The sequence below is a fragment of the Rhynchophorus ferrugineus genome, unplaced genomic scaffold (genome assembly GCF_030347505.1).
Source record: "Rhynchophorus ferrugineus isolate W39M unplaced genomic scaffold, kcgeb_rfMv2 rfM3, whole genome shotgun sequence".
Taxonomy (NCBI): Eukaryota; Metazoa; Arthropoda; class Insecta; order Coleoptera; family Curculionidae; genus Rhynchophorus; species Rhynchophorus ferrugineus.
In genome coordinates, this window is record NW_027472582.1 from 36,387,470 (window position 1) to 36,406,372 (window position 18,903).

The following is an 18,903-nucleotide window of genomic DNA, read 5'->3' on the forward strand; positions in this document are numbered from 1 at the left end:
AATAATTCGGCATTGACTTTGTCTGTATGAGTTGCTCAACTATATAATTGAGCAGAATATAGCAAGATATATTTCTTATATTATTATATCTTATATCACTTATCTTATATTATATTATTACAGTATATATGAAAAACGTTTGTATTCTCCTTGTTTGACAACAAATGAATCTAGTTGTAGTATCTTAATTCCAGTGACCAATAGTTTTTATTACGATAGTTTAGACGTATATCGTATATACAGTGAAGGTGCAAAATAATATGAACACCATGCAATATAATACTGTATAATCCAATTGCCAGCCGACTGTGGCGTTTTCCCACGCTCTGGAGCGGGTTAATCGTGTGCAGTCCACTCAGATGATTGTCGATTGGACTTCGGAGTAAAATGATGGAGCCATTCTTCATCCATTGTCAAATATCGACGCAAAAATTGAACCATCTTCAAACACTGCTCCGAATCATCAACTCGTCGTTGTTTTTGGTCAAAAGTGAGCTCGCGCGGCACCCACTTGGCACAGAGCTTTCTCATAACCAAATATTCATGAATGATATGATGCACACGTTCAGTTGATATCCTTAGAGTGTCTGCTATTTTATTCAATTTTAATTTACGGCCAGTCAAAATTATTTTGTGGATTTTTTAAATGTTTTCCTCGGTAACAACCTCCTTTGGGCGTCCAGTGCCGTCTTCGATGCTCATTTCACCACGTCTAAACTCAGCATACCAATCCTGGAATTTTTCATTTTCATTTTCATTTTCCTGAGGCAGTGTCCGCAAACTCGATATAAAGCCAAGTTTTTTGCTTCAACTGTATATTTTTCCTTCAAAAATCAATATTTTACCAATAAGCGAAATTCCTTTTTATCCATTTTTTCACAATAACAAAAGTTGCTTCACTCAAAATCCTATAATTCACAAACTAATAATCTGACAGCTGTCAAATTTATACATGCATCTTTTGAGCATTAGGGCTAACTAAAAACATATGGATTTACTTATATTAGCACCATCTATGTGCCCGGCCAGGGACTTTTCAATTTACATGTTATAATATCAAATTTTCGATACTCTTTACGTAAGATATTCTATCTGAAACTAATAGTACATATACTACCACTCTAAATAGTATTATTATTATAAGTCTATATTTGATTTTATGGCTGGCGTTTTTAAAATTGGCATGAAGATACAAATATTTCAGCTATTAAATAAAATATTTATTTACGAAATTCAATTTAACTTACAGAGACAACAAAAAAATTACCAATTATTTACTAAATTAGCTTTATTAAACAATAAAAATCAATATTCGTCCCAGCCATTAAGCTTAATATTTTCTAATCAGCCAATATAATGATAAAATCTGTAATAGAGGTCATAAAGGCACTGAACGTAACAGATTGTTCATAAATCAAACTTCTGTTGCTTATGACCATTAATGATATATGATTTCAATTTTTACGATATACTTCCTGTTTTGGTATGATAGCTGGCAACGCGGATTGTATATTTCTTAGATACAGCATATAAATAAACTGGATAATATTTGTAATTTATCGGTTTGGTGTGTAAAATATCGCTCTGATTAAATGCGCTGGACGGAACTGATTACTTTCATAGTTATGTTGGTTCGTTAAATAACAATTTGTTACAATTTATAGACTTTTACTATGTTGAGTTTTTTTGCATTAATTAGTACTGGAATTTGTTTCGAAACCACTTTTCTTCCGCTTTTTCGTCCATCTACGGCAATTACAGAATTATACTGAAAGTATCCCACTAATGGGAAACGCCGCTAAATAAAAAGAATTGAAATATTAGATTAACATAGATATGTACGATCTCTTTAATGCAGAAGATACTTAACGCAGATGTAATTCCTTACGTAAATTGTTACATTAATTATTAAATGGAAATAATAAAGAGGTATCAGTTTAATTTTTTTAAATTAAATATTATATCTACGATATCTCTGAATATTACATTCTGAATGCACTTGTCCAATAAATAATATTATGTTATCCTAAATTACTACTCAAAAAGACAAATATTTTTTTTTTCAAATATTTCGAGACAAACGAGTCAATATTGAAACGAAATCACATGGTGTTTGTAAGGTATTAACGAAATTTTGTTTGGAATATCCGACCGGGTTTCTCTCTGTGAAATGGATCGTACTCTAGGTAGTACTAGGTTCTCCATATAAAGATAATTTCCTAAAATTAGTTCAGAGATACGATTAGTTTGAGAAGTTCTCATAGAAAAGTAGGGATAAGCAGCTCTAATGTATATCATCCCTCCATACGACATTACATGTTTGAAAATCAGCTGTCAAAAAACATGGATGAACCATCAGTTATTGTTATAGACCATATTGCACCATACTATAGCACACTGATGGAACATATTCCAACAAATATATCGACACAGCCTTTAATTTAGACATTGTTTGCAGATCATGAATTAAGTTTTGAAGATATTATGTTAATTAGTAAAGTGTTCAAATTGCTAATTGGTAAATATAATAAAAATGTTTAAATGTGTTTTATGTAACTTTATTATTTATAAATAGGCCTGAAGAAAGATTCAGACAAACTTTCGGGATGTGTAATTATGATCCAATGCTGAGTACGTAATTACCAAGACAGGGCGATGAGAGTGGGAACAACTAAAGGTGAGTATATAATTAATATAAGATAAGAAATCGTATTGTAGAGTGTGAAATATTTGTGTGAATATTTATATGTAAATATTCAGAATATATATGAACATTTGGTTAGATCGCATGAATGCTGATTGCTTTGCAGATATGACAAATACATGACAAAATAAGTAAATGCTAAATCCAGCAACAGCGAGAACAGATGCAAAGTCATTCACTTGCATGATAATGGTCAGCCATACGTTGTAAGAGTTGTGAAAGATACAGAGCACTAATGCAGCTCGAATGGAGTTATGTGGAAAGAGTTATATTAATTTAAATTTGTTTTAATGGTAATTTAAATTTTTGTATATGTCAACAACAGGTAGGTATGAAGCTGAATTGGGTATATATATAGTAGAATATAAAATATGTGTAGTAGATAGGTTAAATAAGGTATTTGTTTAGTTTTATATGGTTATTACAACGATTATTGTATACATATTTCATATTGAAATGTTTTGTTTTGTGTGAAAAATCTAAATTTGATTTTTTTAATAGTGAGCTCCTATTTTATTTTTTGAAGTCGGTTAAATTTTTTGTTAAAATATTGTATTTTTCTCTTTTTCCTGTTAGATATTTATTCAATAAATTACGCAGTTATTTCATTTAATATTCAAGTCATTATTTGGTGAGGAATGAGGAAAAATGGAAATAAAGAAGCAATGATCAAAAGTAATAAGCGCTTCAGGCACCGGGATCCGATAACTAGCCTAGGTGGTTTAACAAACATTTTAACTAAACAACAACAAAGAGTTATTGTCTCCGCCGGGAATCGAACCCGCAACCTCCGTTTGAGAGCTAAACCCTTTAACCAATACACCATAGCTGTGTACAATATTTCTAGGAGGTCTTGTATGCTATCGTTAGTGCTTAAAAAGTAAACTGAATGGGTTTTTCCATGAACGACTTCCGATTTTCCGTCACATCAGCTCAGCGATAACATTATACACAAATATCTAATCATTTTAAATAAACATATTTGAAAACTCTGTACGTGCCTTTGAAATTTGAGCGTTTCCCTCGAATTCCCCCATTTCCCCCAATAGATCCTGATTTGTTTCTAAAGGTAATTCCAGTTCGTGTCCAGTTCGAATAAAAAAAAACAATTTTGAAAATCGGCCCAAAATTGACGGAGAAATCGGCGAACATACATTTTAAAAAATTATACAGCCGAACATAGAACCTCCTCCATTTTCGAAGTCGGTTAAAAATTAATGGAAATATGTTGGTTAATATTGCACCAATTTTTTCATTAAGTGAAAAAAAAAAGATTAGAATATATGCAAACACTTAACAAAAAAAGAAAATAAATCAGTACATTACTATTACATTATAAAAAATAATAATTAAAGTTTGTGTATTTTAATTGTACCAAAACAAGATCAATATTTTTCTTTTTTAGATATCTTTTACACTCAAATATTTCAAAAGTAATATTTTTAAAACATTAATTATTATCAATAAATATAAGAGCAGCAATATATTTAATATTAAAGAGAAATATTTACATCGTTTCTAAACGCCCACGAAAATCTTAAAATAACTAAATATTTGAAATAATCATTAAAGAAGATTTTGCCGCAGATTAGTAATCACTGCTGCATGGGAATGGTCCACACGACATCGCGGATCATCCAGTGTGTTCGACGAGAGAAATCTTTCTCTGACGTTCTTTGGGCGAAGCTTCGGGTAAAGACTCAGCAAACGTATCCGTTCCATTCACGGCGGATGCGGGCCTATTATGTAGTTACCATTGGTTATCAATAATATAAATATTCTACGTTTTTTGTTTAAAATTACAAAAGTTTGAAAATTTGTGTTGATATTTTTCGAAGAGTGGAAGTGAGCTATTTTTTGTTGTCAGATACATATGATTAAAATAAAATTTGTTAGAAATTTTATTTGTTTGTATAAAGGTATTCATTAGTATTAATGCAATGAACTTAAAAATTAATTAGTATTTAGAGGATTTAAGTTTTTATTAGAAAATAACGAATTTATCTGTCAACTTAAAAAATTTGAAAATAAATAACATTCAAGGGTATTTTATTATTATAATTCCAAAATTTTTTAATTGAGATGCAATTTAACACCTTTATGTATTATATGAGTAAAAGCTCATGTGCTTTTATATTTTATTTTGTTTATTTCTATATTATTGCATTTATATTTTTTAGAAAGCTTAAATGCTTTTTTCTCCATATTCATACTCAAACTTTGTGATATAATTTTACTATTCGTTACATAAATGATTTATGTTAAAGGGTAAACAACATTTTCTTATTCGGACAGTAATTTCCATTTATATTTCCCCTGTTTAATTTAATTAATTATAAACTTTTATTATAAACATTCTATAAACTTGATATATTTGTAACTTTATTTACAAACTATTGAAAGTTAATGTTCAATAAACATAAATTTAAAAATGTAGAGAGTGACACTGAAATTAGATATCGGTTTCGAAATAACAAAATTATTACAGTTTTAAAAGAATTTGACATTAGCTCGATATATAGCTGTAAATTGAAGGACTAGCACTTGCTTCAACTTCTGGGTAATAGAAAAAGAACGGGCAATTAGATGGTTTTGAATTATTAATAGTTAGTTGAGAATTTAGAAATTAATGATATTGAGTCCCATATAGCTGTTATTGCTTACAATTTTAAAACCTTTTGAAGAATATATAAAACTCCATTTTACCAGAAGATAAAGACGTGTACGTAACGTGAACCCACAGTAACCCTTTCCACTGGAGCAAAAATATCAATTTATATCAACAACAACATCTTTAAATCAAAGTTATGAAATTACTATGTTTTCTTTATTTTTCTCTACTCTGCGCCATGGCGATCTAACTCAGAATAATAAGCCACTGTCTTGTCCAACCGCTAAAGTGTTTGTTATATTTTGTATTAAAGAGCATATCAATCTGTGGGAGCAGATGCCACCCTTCTTCTAAATCTGCCTTCTAAATCTAAATCTGGTTATATTAGGGATGTCGCATCTTATACTCAATTTAGAGTTAATGCCACCTCGGTTTTATGTTGCGTAAGTATTCTCTGATATTTTATTCTATGCTGGCATATACTGTTCCACCATTCTCGCAGTTACATCTAAATATATGTTCTAAATACCTGTTGCTTATGCATTGAGGAATATTGAGCATATTGCTTAAAAATTTGGTCTGGAATCTCTCTATTATATCAATATTGTTTTGTTGTGTATTGTACTGTTTATGTGCCCCATAGATGTATGCCGTATGTTCAAATTGGTTTAATTTTAGATTATCATTAGCCTCATGTTCCTCTTATGTGACGCTTTCATTATATAATTTTATCAATGGAGAGGTTTCTCTTCTCATTGTGTAAGTAACACGAGTGGACTTGGTTTAGTTTGCTTTTATTCCCCACTGCTTAAACTATTTCTCTATTGCAATTAACCATGAAGCTCTATCGATTGAGGTAAGATGAATGTGTCTGGTATATATAGTATGTGGAAGCATCTTTTTTAGTTTGTATAACAAGTCATTATGCTACGCTTTTTAAAACCAATTTAAAAGTATCTTTAAAAGACGATATGCTACAGGTATTATATACAGAATATAATAATATGTTAGACGTTAGTCTTAACATAATGGAAGAAAATTCTTTGTATTTGTTTGAAAACAGAATAAGAAGATCGTTAATTATGCATATTTATTGTAAAATAAATATGGTATTAGAGGTTGTTTAATTAAAGTATTAACTGTGACTATAGCGTATAACTGAAGAGGATTACTTAATTTGCAACAGCAGAATAATCAAAATGATAATTACATTGTTTCATCGTTTACGACGACGGTTTGTAAGCGATATAGTAAGCCTATTTTCCACCTGTGATCGGCAACCATCCGCGAACGGACACCCGAACAGGTGGTCTCGCGCGTACCGGCGCTCAGTCACTTGTTTTCACCGGTACGAACAAGTCACGAGCAGCAGCGAAAAGCTCCGACGTTTCGAAAGCGATTTTTCGCGCTTTGACATTTACGTGAATGCTGATTTTTGTTGCACAAAGGACATTACGAGTTTGTTGTACGTCTTCGCCTGATCGCGGAAGACATCAGGCCCTTTGACCTGTATTTTTCTCCAATCACTTACCGACTCGAACAGTGAAGTAAACTGGGACGAATAACATACGAACCCGCCTAAAGTCGAAAACTTTCTTTAGATTTTTTCTTGTGTTGACCGTGTTTTTAGTGAGTTTTTTTCATTGATTTTTGCTGAGGATGCTCGTGCTATCAACGCACTGATTAAGTTTGCCTATTGGGTTTATTTTGATTGTGTCCAATGGATTACTGTTGTATTGGATAAATAATTCGGTAAGCATTTTTTTTGAAAAAGTAATTATTTATGTTTGTTTCTGTACTGCAAAAATAATTTATAATAACATTATGAATATAATTTATGATATTAAGTTTGTAAACAGCGTGGTAACAAAACTATTTAAAAATGAAACAAACATTTTCGTACTTATTGTGGTGTGTAACCGATGGTAAAATAATATATAATAAAGAGAGATTATAAAATATAATTTAAGTAGTTTTATATCTCATAAATATATGAATAATTTAGTAAACGTTTATATCATCGAAGATGTTGCAAATCCCAAATATAATGTTTTATATGAAATAAATTTAGCTCTAGTATTTTTTTCATTATGACTAAGAAAATAGAAATAAAGAAAAAGCTTATTTACTTTTAACAAAACGCTTTTAAAACTATCAATTTTTAAATAACCAATATTACATAAACTTTTTTAGAATCAGGTCGATGAATAATCCATGTAAATTATAACTAAATCTCAAGACAAAAATTCATTTAACTTTATTTATTATTAGCTAATTATTTACTATTTATTATTAGCTAAACAATTATTTAATGGAAGTAACCTGACCGGTAATATCTCTATTGTCAATCATTGACCTATTAGTCTTATATAGTGCATAATTAGTATTAGATATGAGGATTCCTCTAGCGTTTTGCTAAATACTAGCATGTTTTAAAATATGTAGTTCTTGGAGTTACTCCATATTAAATTTTTAATAGACTTAAAAGATGTCTTAAAACTGAGAAAACAACAAGAAAACCATCTAGAGCACATCCAATGATATCAAACCTGTAGAAAGTAAACCTTCCATAAGCTGAATGTGTTCATCTATAATGTATCTAACTTCTTTATACATCTTGCGATAGTTCACAAAGAAGATGTTGAGTTTTCACTATTGTTCAACATAGTGGAGGATACAATTATGTAACAATTTTAAATAAAGATAGTTCAATATGAGGCTACACACTTTTTACCGATCAAATGTTGTTGATATCGCTGTTCGCTAATAGATATGTTGAAACAATTAATATTTTTGATGATGTAGTTCGCGTTGCAGAGCCATATGGATTGAGAATTAATAATGAAAACAGGAAAGAATTTACAAATGACCAGTGACATCGGCTGCAATTTTATATCTCAATGGGATCCAGATAGTTTAAGTGCCAGAGTTCAAATACTTGGGATCAGCAACTCTTGTTCAAGTAATAGCCAAATCGGCTAAGCTACAGGGTACGCGTGGAAGGGTACTAGAAGACAGACAATCAGATCACAGTTTTAAAAAATCTAGAGATGCAGATTACAACGCCTTGGACACGTAGATTGAATAGTAGGGAAGGAAGAGTTATTTACAGACCTCTGCTGCGAAATCGACCTTTTGGAAGATAAATCTATGAAAGCTGAAGAAGATATGGACAAAGATCATAGATCGTCGACTGTGATGAGATTTAGTGAAAAACATTCGTCCTGGAACACCAACTGTAACATAATTATTGAGCAGTAAGCACATTATACGATAGGTGGTCATAGATTAAAAAAGATAAACACCATCAAGTCGTTTTATATTTACTGGATATCGACCAAGTTACCTTTATTTCAGACTCATGAGATTTTTATATTGGGCAAAGAGATATGCTCACTTAAAAATATAAAATATTAAAAGACAGTACATTACCGGGGCTATACCAAAGGAACAGCCATCATCAGCAGCTATTCCATTATATGTCCATGTAATATAATGCATGCATGATATATTATTGAGCGTGACATACAATTCAGAGGAGTTGTTTATAAGTTAAAGTTAAACGCCTCCTGGTATAACTAGTCCCGCTCTAATTTGGATCAATTGAACTGAAGCCATTGAATTTGAAAACATTTATCCTTACATAATAATAAAATAATAACAAGATTATTTTTGCTTTGTCCCTGACGAGGCAGTATATTTTACTTTAGTTATTAATCTAAATTTAATTAAACTAGCTCTTATAAATATTATTTAAATCTAATATTATTACTATACTAGCTGACTGGACAGTTGTGCTATTCGAGTTATAATTCAGTTTTAACTGGAATAAGTAACAAAATATATTTCAAAAACATAGTGCTTATTTTAATGTTTCTTTAATACACATAGTTAGTTTTATTTTCTGGTCTGAAAAAAAATGTTGATAGTCGGATACCCGTGAACAGGCATATAACAGGTCAATTGAAAAGTCCCCGGCCTACCATAGTAAATCACATCTTTTTGCCAAATTTCAATTCAATTCAATTTATTCAATATAATTCCCTTCAAGGGTGAGACACTGATTATAGCGACCCTCCAACTTTTCGATACTATTTTGGTAGTACCATTTGTCCTTTGGTTCAAAATAGGCCTCGTCGATCACCTCTTCATTCGACGAAAATTTCTTCCCAGTGAGCATCCGTTTGAGATCTGAGAACATGAGATAGTCACTGGGGGACAGTTGTGGAGAATACGGTAGATGAGGAAGCAATTCGAAGCCCAATTCATGGATTTTTGGCACGGTGCATTGTCTTGGTGAAGAAGCGTATTCGTTTTCTTCAAATACAGCCGTTATTCGGCGATTTCGTTCTTCAAACAGTCCAATGACGCTATCTAATAGTCGCTGCTAATATTTCTTCCTTTTTAAAGGTAGTCAATGAAAATTATTCCATGCGCATCCCAAAATACAGGCGCCATAACCTTGCCAGCCGACTATTGCGTTTTCCACCCTTTTAGCGGATTTATCGTGTGCAGTCCACTCGGATGACTCTCGATTGGACTTCGGAGTGAAATGAAGGAGCCATGTTTCATCCATTGTCATATATCGACTCAAAAACTCGTGTTTGTTACGCTTCATCATCTTTAAACACTGCTTCGAATCATCAACTCGTCGTTGTTTTTGGTCAAAAGTGAGCTCGTGCGGCACCCACTTTACACAGAGCTTTCTCATACCCAAATGTTTGTGAATGATTTGATGTACACGTTCAGTTGATATTTTTAGAGTGTCTGCGATTTTGTTCAGTTTCGTGTCGGTTCGTCTTCGGTGCTTATTTCACCACGTCTAAACTTAGCATACCAATCCTCAATCCTTGATGGTTGATTTTCCTGGTGAAGTGCCCAGAAAGTCGAGTAAAAACAAGATTTTGCTTCAAAGTCTCCTTTTACCAACTATGGGTTTATCTGAACTGGATCTACTATTTAACGTGGACTCCGGACCACGGTCCTCGGCATTAAGCCTACCGACTGGCGAGCGACCAATTTTAGAAATCATCCCAGAAGACATCTGGTCGTACCAAACCTGGTTATTGGCGTGACTGGGATCATTTTCCTTGCCAGATTTTACATTCTTGCCTAGGACAATCACAATTATTAAACGATCACAAGCATAAATTCATGACCATGCCCCTGTAGATTTCGAACCCGGGGCTATAGCAACTGTAGGAGGACCGTCCTGTTGCCTTTACCACTGTGCCACCAAGCTGGTAGATTATTTTTGTATAGTTTGAGGGCTGGGTTATTGGTTCTTTTTGAAGTCGGTTAATTTTTTTTAACTAAAAATGTTTTATTTTTCTCTTTTTAGTTTTAGATATGTACTCAGTAAATTATGCAGTTATTCTATTAAATATTACAATATAGCCCTCGTAAAAATATGAGGAAAAATAGAAATAAAGAGACAATGATTGAAAATAAGCAATGTTTCAGGCACTGGGGCCCGCTACCTAGTCTAGGTGATTTGACAAATGTTTCAACCAAACTAGAAAAAATAAAGTTGCTGCTCTGTTGGGAATCGAACCCGCGACCTACCTATGCGGGATTAACGTTCTAACTGTTACACCATAGAAACAGTTGCCAATTATGTTTCTACGACTTTTCATATGATATGGTTAGAGCTTAAAAAGCAAACTTAAGGCTTTTACACTGAACTACTTCCGATTTTTCATCACATTAGTTAAGCGATAACATTATACCCAAATTTCTGATTATTTTAGATAAGAAATATGTGAAGACATTCTACGTGCCTTGGAAATTTGAAGTTTTCCCTCGATTTCTCCCTTCACCCATCTGATACTAACTTGGTTCTAATGGGACCACCTCGGAAGGACACCCTTTGGAATAAAAAAAATTGAAAATCGGTCCATAATTGACGGAGGAATCGGCGAATATACGTTTAAAAAAATATATAAAGCCGAACATACAACCTCCTCTTTTTTTGAAGCCGGTTAAAAAGACTTGTTTGAAATTGGTAATGTCGTTTTTAAGTTATGCCTTGACCAAGGGAAATAGGTATTCATAGATTATATTACATATAGATTAAAAAATATATTATAAAAATTAATATAATATATTATGTAACATAATAAGATTATGTAAATATCTAAAATGTCCTTTAGAAATGCATATTAATGAGGAAAAATGAGAATATAAAATAGTCGTCGTCCTTCTGAATAATTAAATGAAAAAAAAAGGTAAATATTGAACGGTGATTTCGCAATCAGTCACGCTTTTAAACCGATTGAAATATGTCTGGGCCACCATTGAATAGAATTTCAATACATTCGAAAGGGAATTTATCATTTACTGCATACGAAATTTCGAAGGAACTTATCTGCGATCTCGTTCACGGCACTAAACGTGAAAGGATGCTCGAAGATGGAAAATATTTTATACCAGTTGCGTGAGGTCACGTCGCTGTGGATTTTGAAAACGTTTAAATTAATTGTTTCTGTGCTACCATGACGGATGATGGTTAATTTTATGGATTAGATATATAAAACTATATTAAAATTTAACCGTCGGAATGCTAGGAATTAAGCAATAACGGTATTAGAACCAAGGAATTTTAGTAAATATTCCAACAGATTCATTTTAGTTTTAGCCTGTTGTAAAGTGCATACTATCAGTTATATTCTATTAACGGTTTCGGTGAAAGGAAATTTACATATTATATTTTAACATTGGCATAAATGATTTTTATATTTTCTAATTTGACTAACTATTATTGAATTATATATTTATTGAAAAATGTTTAATTACATTTACATTCCCTCTTAAACATACATTTTGAAAAATCTCAAAGTCAACCTTTCCTAAATAATTACTAATAATTACCCAGAAATTACTTATTAATTTTTATTAAACAAATAGACCTATAAATAAACTTAGTGAACTTAATATGTAATCGTTTTTTTAAGTTTCTTTAAATATTGTTAAAATTAACTAATAGGCTTTCTTGGTTGTCGCAGTGGTCAAGGCGACAGGGTGGTCCTTCTACGGTTGTCATAATAGCGGGTTCGATTCATGCTGGGGTTAGTTGTAAATTTATGTTTGTGATAATCCAAAAGGGAAGAGTGCAAAATATGGCAAGGATATCCCAGTCATGCCAGTAATCATCCTTTTCACAGCTATCACGAAAATCATGGAATATCTTATTGATGCTCGTCATACTAATGCTCCAGGATGATTCAATCTTACGGTAAATCATATGACGATCTTGCAACATTATTTCGTGGGCAGCATCATTGTTTTCTGAAACAACTACTGATTTTGTAGGACGATTGCGAGAGAAGGAGAGACTACGACCACGATTAAATTTATTGTAGTAATGTTTTACTGTAGCCAACGATAGTACTTCATCACCAAAAGTCACTAGTAAGTTGATCGATCACTTCTGTCTTGATAAATTACGTAGAAAATCTTAAAAAATCATATTAAAAAATAATTCACTAGTTAATTCTATTTTTTCACTGAGACAAAATGTTCATGTCCCTGTAAAGAACCCAAGTTGTGCTTAAGTGAAAAAACGTTCTGAAAAAAGCTATAGTTAAAAGTGTCAAACTTACAATTATTGGAAAAGTTATGGAGTCTAACAACACTTAAAATTGCCAAGGCTCAAAATAAAAATAGCAATCCTCGTGTGCGATGTAAATAACTAAAATGATACTCTAGTTTATATTTATAAGTTTTCAACTGTCTGAATATATTAAATATTAATTTAATATTTAGTTTTCTTTAAATGTTGATAAAATAAGTTAGTGAACTTAATAATTAATTATTATTAAATATTTTATGTATAATATATAATGTACATAATAAAAATAAATACTAATTCCCACTTACAAATTATGTATAGAAGTAACAGGATTTTGTATTTTTATTTCTTTAAGTCCCTCTATTATGTATGAAAGATAAAATGAAGAAACTTAATTACTTCAGGCCTGTTATATCAATTATAATTTATTAAAAAAGTATTAAAATTAGCAGGGTTTCGCAAGAGATTAAGGATACATTAAAAATCATCGTGGTCCGGTAGATTGACCCTTCTGCGCCGGCGCGCCCGTCCCCAGTTTTAAAAATATTTGAATATTCTCAGTATTGCTTGGGACGCCATGAGTAGGGCTGTATTTTACCTATAACCAAACTTCTAATATCGGCATAGTGTTAGTTTTCGAGGCGTAAAATATACTCTGTAATAGTTATTAAAACAAAGGGTAATGTTCATAAGTTTTATAATAAGCTATATATTCTTACTTAACTTTAGTTATTCCATAAACTATTTACTAAATTACCACATATTTGAATATGCAATACTACAAATAGATTATATATAAATAAAATTTTATAACAACTTTCTTATAGATACAGTCCTTTATACTTCTCACACTGATTACTAATTAATTACATTACAATAAAAGTTACAATAGAAAATTTCCAAAATTCCGAATAAAGGCAAGGTTAATATATTTCATGGAAAAAAGGCTTAGCGTCTAAAAAAACACCACCATAATTAATGAAATTAAGGACTCAAGTACCTAAAAACTCAATGATGTAAATATTTTGTGTTTTATTTTAGTACCTTTCAACTATTTTTTTTTATTTCTGCTTAGGTTTGCTTTTCTATTCTTTGATATTTTGGCAGATTACTTTTCCTTATCAACAAATCATACAGCTGTAGCAAGCCCAATCCTTTTCTAAATAGCTACCTTTTCAGGATTAATGGTATGCAATATTTGCATTAATCAAGCAACAAGGACGATAATTGAAATTACTTAAATAATTCCCTATTACCTTGTCAAAATTTAATTGTCGAATATTATTCTGGGATTCACATTGACTGCTTGTATTTGCTTCAATATTGAGTCTTATAACATTCTTAACAAAAAAAAACTTATATTGACAGACTCAAATTAATTTTTTGCTTGTAACCCTTCATGACTTATCGTACCCTACCTAAAATTCAGTCGTAAGATTTATCATATCAATAGTTTTATGAAAAATACTACCTTGATGATAACTCCTTATACAGTGGTATATAAGCTTCTTGACTTCTTGTTTTCTAAGAAATTCTTTAAGCAATATTTTTTTTCTTTTGTCATCCTATGGCTTCCAACTTTCCAACTAAGATATATTAACGTTCACGAGATGTAGATCAAATAAACCGTTCTAATATTTCGCGTTGTGCCTAGCACGTGCAGAATATAAATTAATTTTGTCTTAAGTGGGATTCATAATACGCTACATCAACAAACCATACACATCTACTATTGACAAATTCATTGCTAACCGCATTCCGATCGGATGAAAAAAAATCGCCCGAAAAAATGCGAACACCCAATCAATCAAAAGCGGATGTGAACTCTGATCGGCGATGTATCGGTATTCAATTTGGTTTGAAAGGAAATTTATCATTTGCTGCATACGAAATTTTGATGATCCCATATCTTCGATCTGGCGGTGGTGAATAAAGGGGAGAAAAGCGTCTCGGTATTAAATTGTTGTGCGGTAGATTTTTTATCCGCGTGTTGCGTGCGAATACGTCGTAGTTATTTCTAACAATGGTCTGTCGTTTCCAGCGCAGTACTCGTCAAATAGTTCATCGCAAAACGTGACCTTTTTGACAGTAAAACCGTTTGCTGTAATGATACGTAATATATTTTCTTTTCTGTCAATATATACATGTTAATAAAGCTTTGTGGTGCTTGTAGGAGGGATCAACCATTGCTTTTATAAATTAAATTTAGAATAGTAAGTAGGGAATTGTTTTAAATTATTTAAATTCTTAATAAATAACTTTAAAATGTTCATATATTTGTGTAACAAAGTAGTACAACTATTCGAAAAAATTGGACTTACCTGGAGATCGAAGAGACAAAACCCTTAATTTTCATATGTGTGTCCGGTAAATGAATGTATTCTTGTTTGTTTCTATCTTAGTATGTTTTTGTTATAACTGTAACTGTCATAATTACTTTAAATTGCGTGCAATCTGCAATTCATTATTTCATACAACCTTCATCAAAGTCTCCTTGACATGGATCCCTTTTCATGTGGGAATATCGGGTAATGAGCATGTTATAGAGTCCAGGTAAACTGGCTGACTCTCTCATAACTGAATGTGAATCGTTGTGTTATCCTCAGTGAATATCAGATCGGTCAAGGAGTTTTTAGCATTTTATTGAACGCCATGTTTGTTTTTAAAATCTTTTCGCATAATTGCATCAACAACAATTTTGAAAGGCAGTAGAGAGAAACTAAAAATATCCATACAAAATAAAAAAAAGCAGCGATGCACTAATATATCGGATAACTGATCGATATATTTAAAGATATCCATTTTATGCGACTACTCGAAGGCAATAATTTTACAAATATTATGCCACTATTTCAAATGCTGTGCCTATCGTAAATAGTGCAATAGGCCAACGCAACGATTTAAGCACGACTTGTAGCATTGCCGGTCATTTGAAGTTAAATGTTACACTGAAAACAGAAAACCACCTTGGCCAGCTTTAATATACAACAATATAAAACTTATTGTTTTTTTTATAACACTAACATATTTATTGATCTTTCACACATAAGAAATTACATTAATCGATGAACATTTGATTCAACTAAAATTACTTTTTAGATTTATGTACACTTTTAAAAAAATATCAATATACCAATATCGACTTAATTCGATATATATTTTTTATACACCCTCATTCATATTCATGCTAGAGACGATGCTGTTATATTGTTAGGTTTCCTCAGAAAAATTAATTATATTGATGTTTGCTGAGTGAATATGTAGTATTATATAGGATCCCTTGAATATATATTTCGAACACTGACACAATAATATAAGTACAAAGCGTTCCCAGCGCTTGGGGCATTAAATCGTTTATGGGACATGGGATGTACTAGGGATTAAACTAAGACATGTATCTTATTTGTAGTATTTGTTTGTTCTTTATATTTTAATCTAGTGCTGTATTTTTAACAATAACGCTGAAGTAACTCAATTTAAATAAATAAAATATTTCAAACTGGTGCTTCGAAAGTAAATTCAGTTTTTCTTTGAATTAAAATGTTGAAGAAAACGCCTAGAAGAAAATAAATTCATTAGATTTTTGTCGCCTTTTAACATACACTCTCAATATGAATCAACTGTTCCTAAATAATTAGCAATTAATTTTTCAAATCCAAAACAAACCTGGTATCTCTATTGTTACTATTTTTATAATGATAATGAAAATGTAAGGTGTTGTCTTGGTAGTTGTTGTATAGATGGCGTTGTGGCTAAGAATTTGAATATTCGAATTTTGTAGATGTTAAATATTGCTATAGGCTTGTAGATTAATAGCTGTTTATAGGCAAAAAATAATGAATATATTTAGATCTTGGTAGGCAACCCTAGGTAATGTTGAATAACTTCTGATGTAATCTTCATAATGGTTCATATTTTAGTCTAGTTTTTAGTCTTCTAGTAGTTAGCTAATTTTAATATATATTAAATATATACAATAAGCGCTGTGTGTTATAGTTTGATAATAGATTTTTAATAATGATACTATAGATATTTTAACATATTGCTATACTCTATTTTTTAAAATGCAAGTTCTGGCTCCTTTTTCAAGCAACCAGTAATAAAACATCTTCAGCAAAAAAATGAACCAACTTCAAAAAATAAATAAGGAATTCACTAAAAATTAAAAAATAATCAAACACAATAAAACATTTTAAATTAAAATATGTAATAATAATCATTGACTTTGAAGTCGGTGCGGTTGTGTTGGTTCTTATATTCTACAGTTAGTGCTTAAAAAGCAAATTGAATGGCTTTTGCAATGAACGACTTCCAGATTTCCGCCGCATCAGCTCAGTGATAACGTTATACACACATATCTGATTATATTAGATAAAAAATATGTGAAAACTCTATATGTGCCTTCAAAATTTGAGTATTTCCCTCAATTTCCCCCACTTCCCCACAAGAGATCCTGATTTGGTTACAGCCGAACATAGAACTTCTTCTTTTTTCGAAGTCGGTTATTAATAAAAATAGAAAAATTGAATGGCTGCAGAAAAACATATTTACCGCCTACCAGCACTGATACATATTACTGGTTATAAAAAAATATACGATTTCCTTAAAAATTTCCTTCAAAAATTCAAGGATTTCAAAACCGTAAAACGATAAAATTTTATTCATTATTTGTTAGTAATAATATACGATAAGGAATAACTTTCAAATATATGTAAATAATGTTGACGCTATCCATCGTAATTTTAATATACAAAAGAATATATTAACTTTTATGATACTATGGCAATATGGTTAAATTATGAGAAAATATTTTGAGTTTTTATAATCCTATTTTTATTAAATACATATATGTTTATTGTCGGGATTTTACTGCAGGCATAAGACATATCGAATACGAAATATTTAATGAAAGGCACTCGACTTTTATTGTTATCTAGTTAGATATTAAAAATTTACTGACAAGCTCTAATTGCTGATATTGACCCACTTATTATTCGTGCTTTTCGCTATCATCATTCCTAGTATCGATGAGAAACTAAATCCGTCTCCTGTTTCATTAGAAAGCGGTTCATCTGTCATATAAATGAAAAATCATATTTCACAATCTTAAATGTCATGTATACTGCTTATTACTCTCTATTAGTTATTCTTTAATAAATGAACGAATTTCAGTCAACATGTGTTAACAAACAAAATTTTTCACTCGTCAATTAGTTAAATTGGACTTCTATATTTGTATATTGACAACACACATACAGCATAAATATAGTACTGATTTTAAGATTATTATGAGTATTATTGTGCATAGTGGAATATTTTTCAATGACGTTTGTGTTTATTTCATAGTTGTATTTATTTCATTCATCTTAAACTATCGCCGAGCTTATTCGTGATGTGAGAGAAGCCGAGTAATATTTTGGATATATTGCATATACTTTGCTTCCGCTTATGTTTCCATGCATTATTTTATTCATTTTATTGCGTATTTGATTGAAAATTGGTAATAATAGAGATCATTTGTTTACTATACATTTAAATTACATTACTGACTGACGGCTTTACATAGTTAGGAATACTTAACAATATGTACTTTCATAACTATAATATATAACACTATATTGTTATAAAATTACATATTAAAGTAGAAAAAGCAATTTTATGAATTATGAATATGTCATTATAACACAATATTAATTATTTTTTCCGAAAATTATTTATAGTAGTAGTTAAGTAGTTAGTGTGTATGTAGGTGCTAATCATGGAATGGCTCAAAATTACTATTTTAACTGTTAAACAACCTAACCTAGTTTCGATAGTTTTGGTATTTTTCTATATAAAATATCAATTTTCCATTGAGTAATACTGACTGACAGTATATACAGACGCTAATCATAAAACGTTCAAATTTGTATTTTCGACATTTCATACTTTTGTTGCTATTTTTTGATAAAAACTGCTGTCGAAAGCCATCAAACACTTTGAAAAACATAAGTTGACGCTACTGCATGATATCCCAAT

General features: G+C 30.9%; 1 protein-coding gene across 3 annotated transcripts in view; it reads left to right on the top strand.

The window, feature by feature from the left end:
* The first annotated feature begins 6,644 nt into the window (after window positions 1-6,644).
* Window positions 6,645-18,903, top strand: part of LOC143193137 (uncharacterized) — a 134,545-nt gene continuing 122,286 nt past the window's right edge. Inside the window, exon 1 of one of the 3 annotated variants that reach the window (XM_076399121.1) lies at window positions 6,645-7,067. The gene's annotated coding sequence lies outside the window, so the exon portion shown is untranslated. The remainder of the gene's footprint in view (window positions 7,068-18,903) is intronic. The other 2 variants (XM_076399122.1, XM_076399123.1) reach the window with 2 other exon arrangements.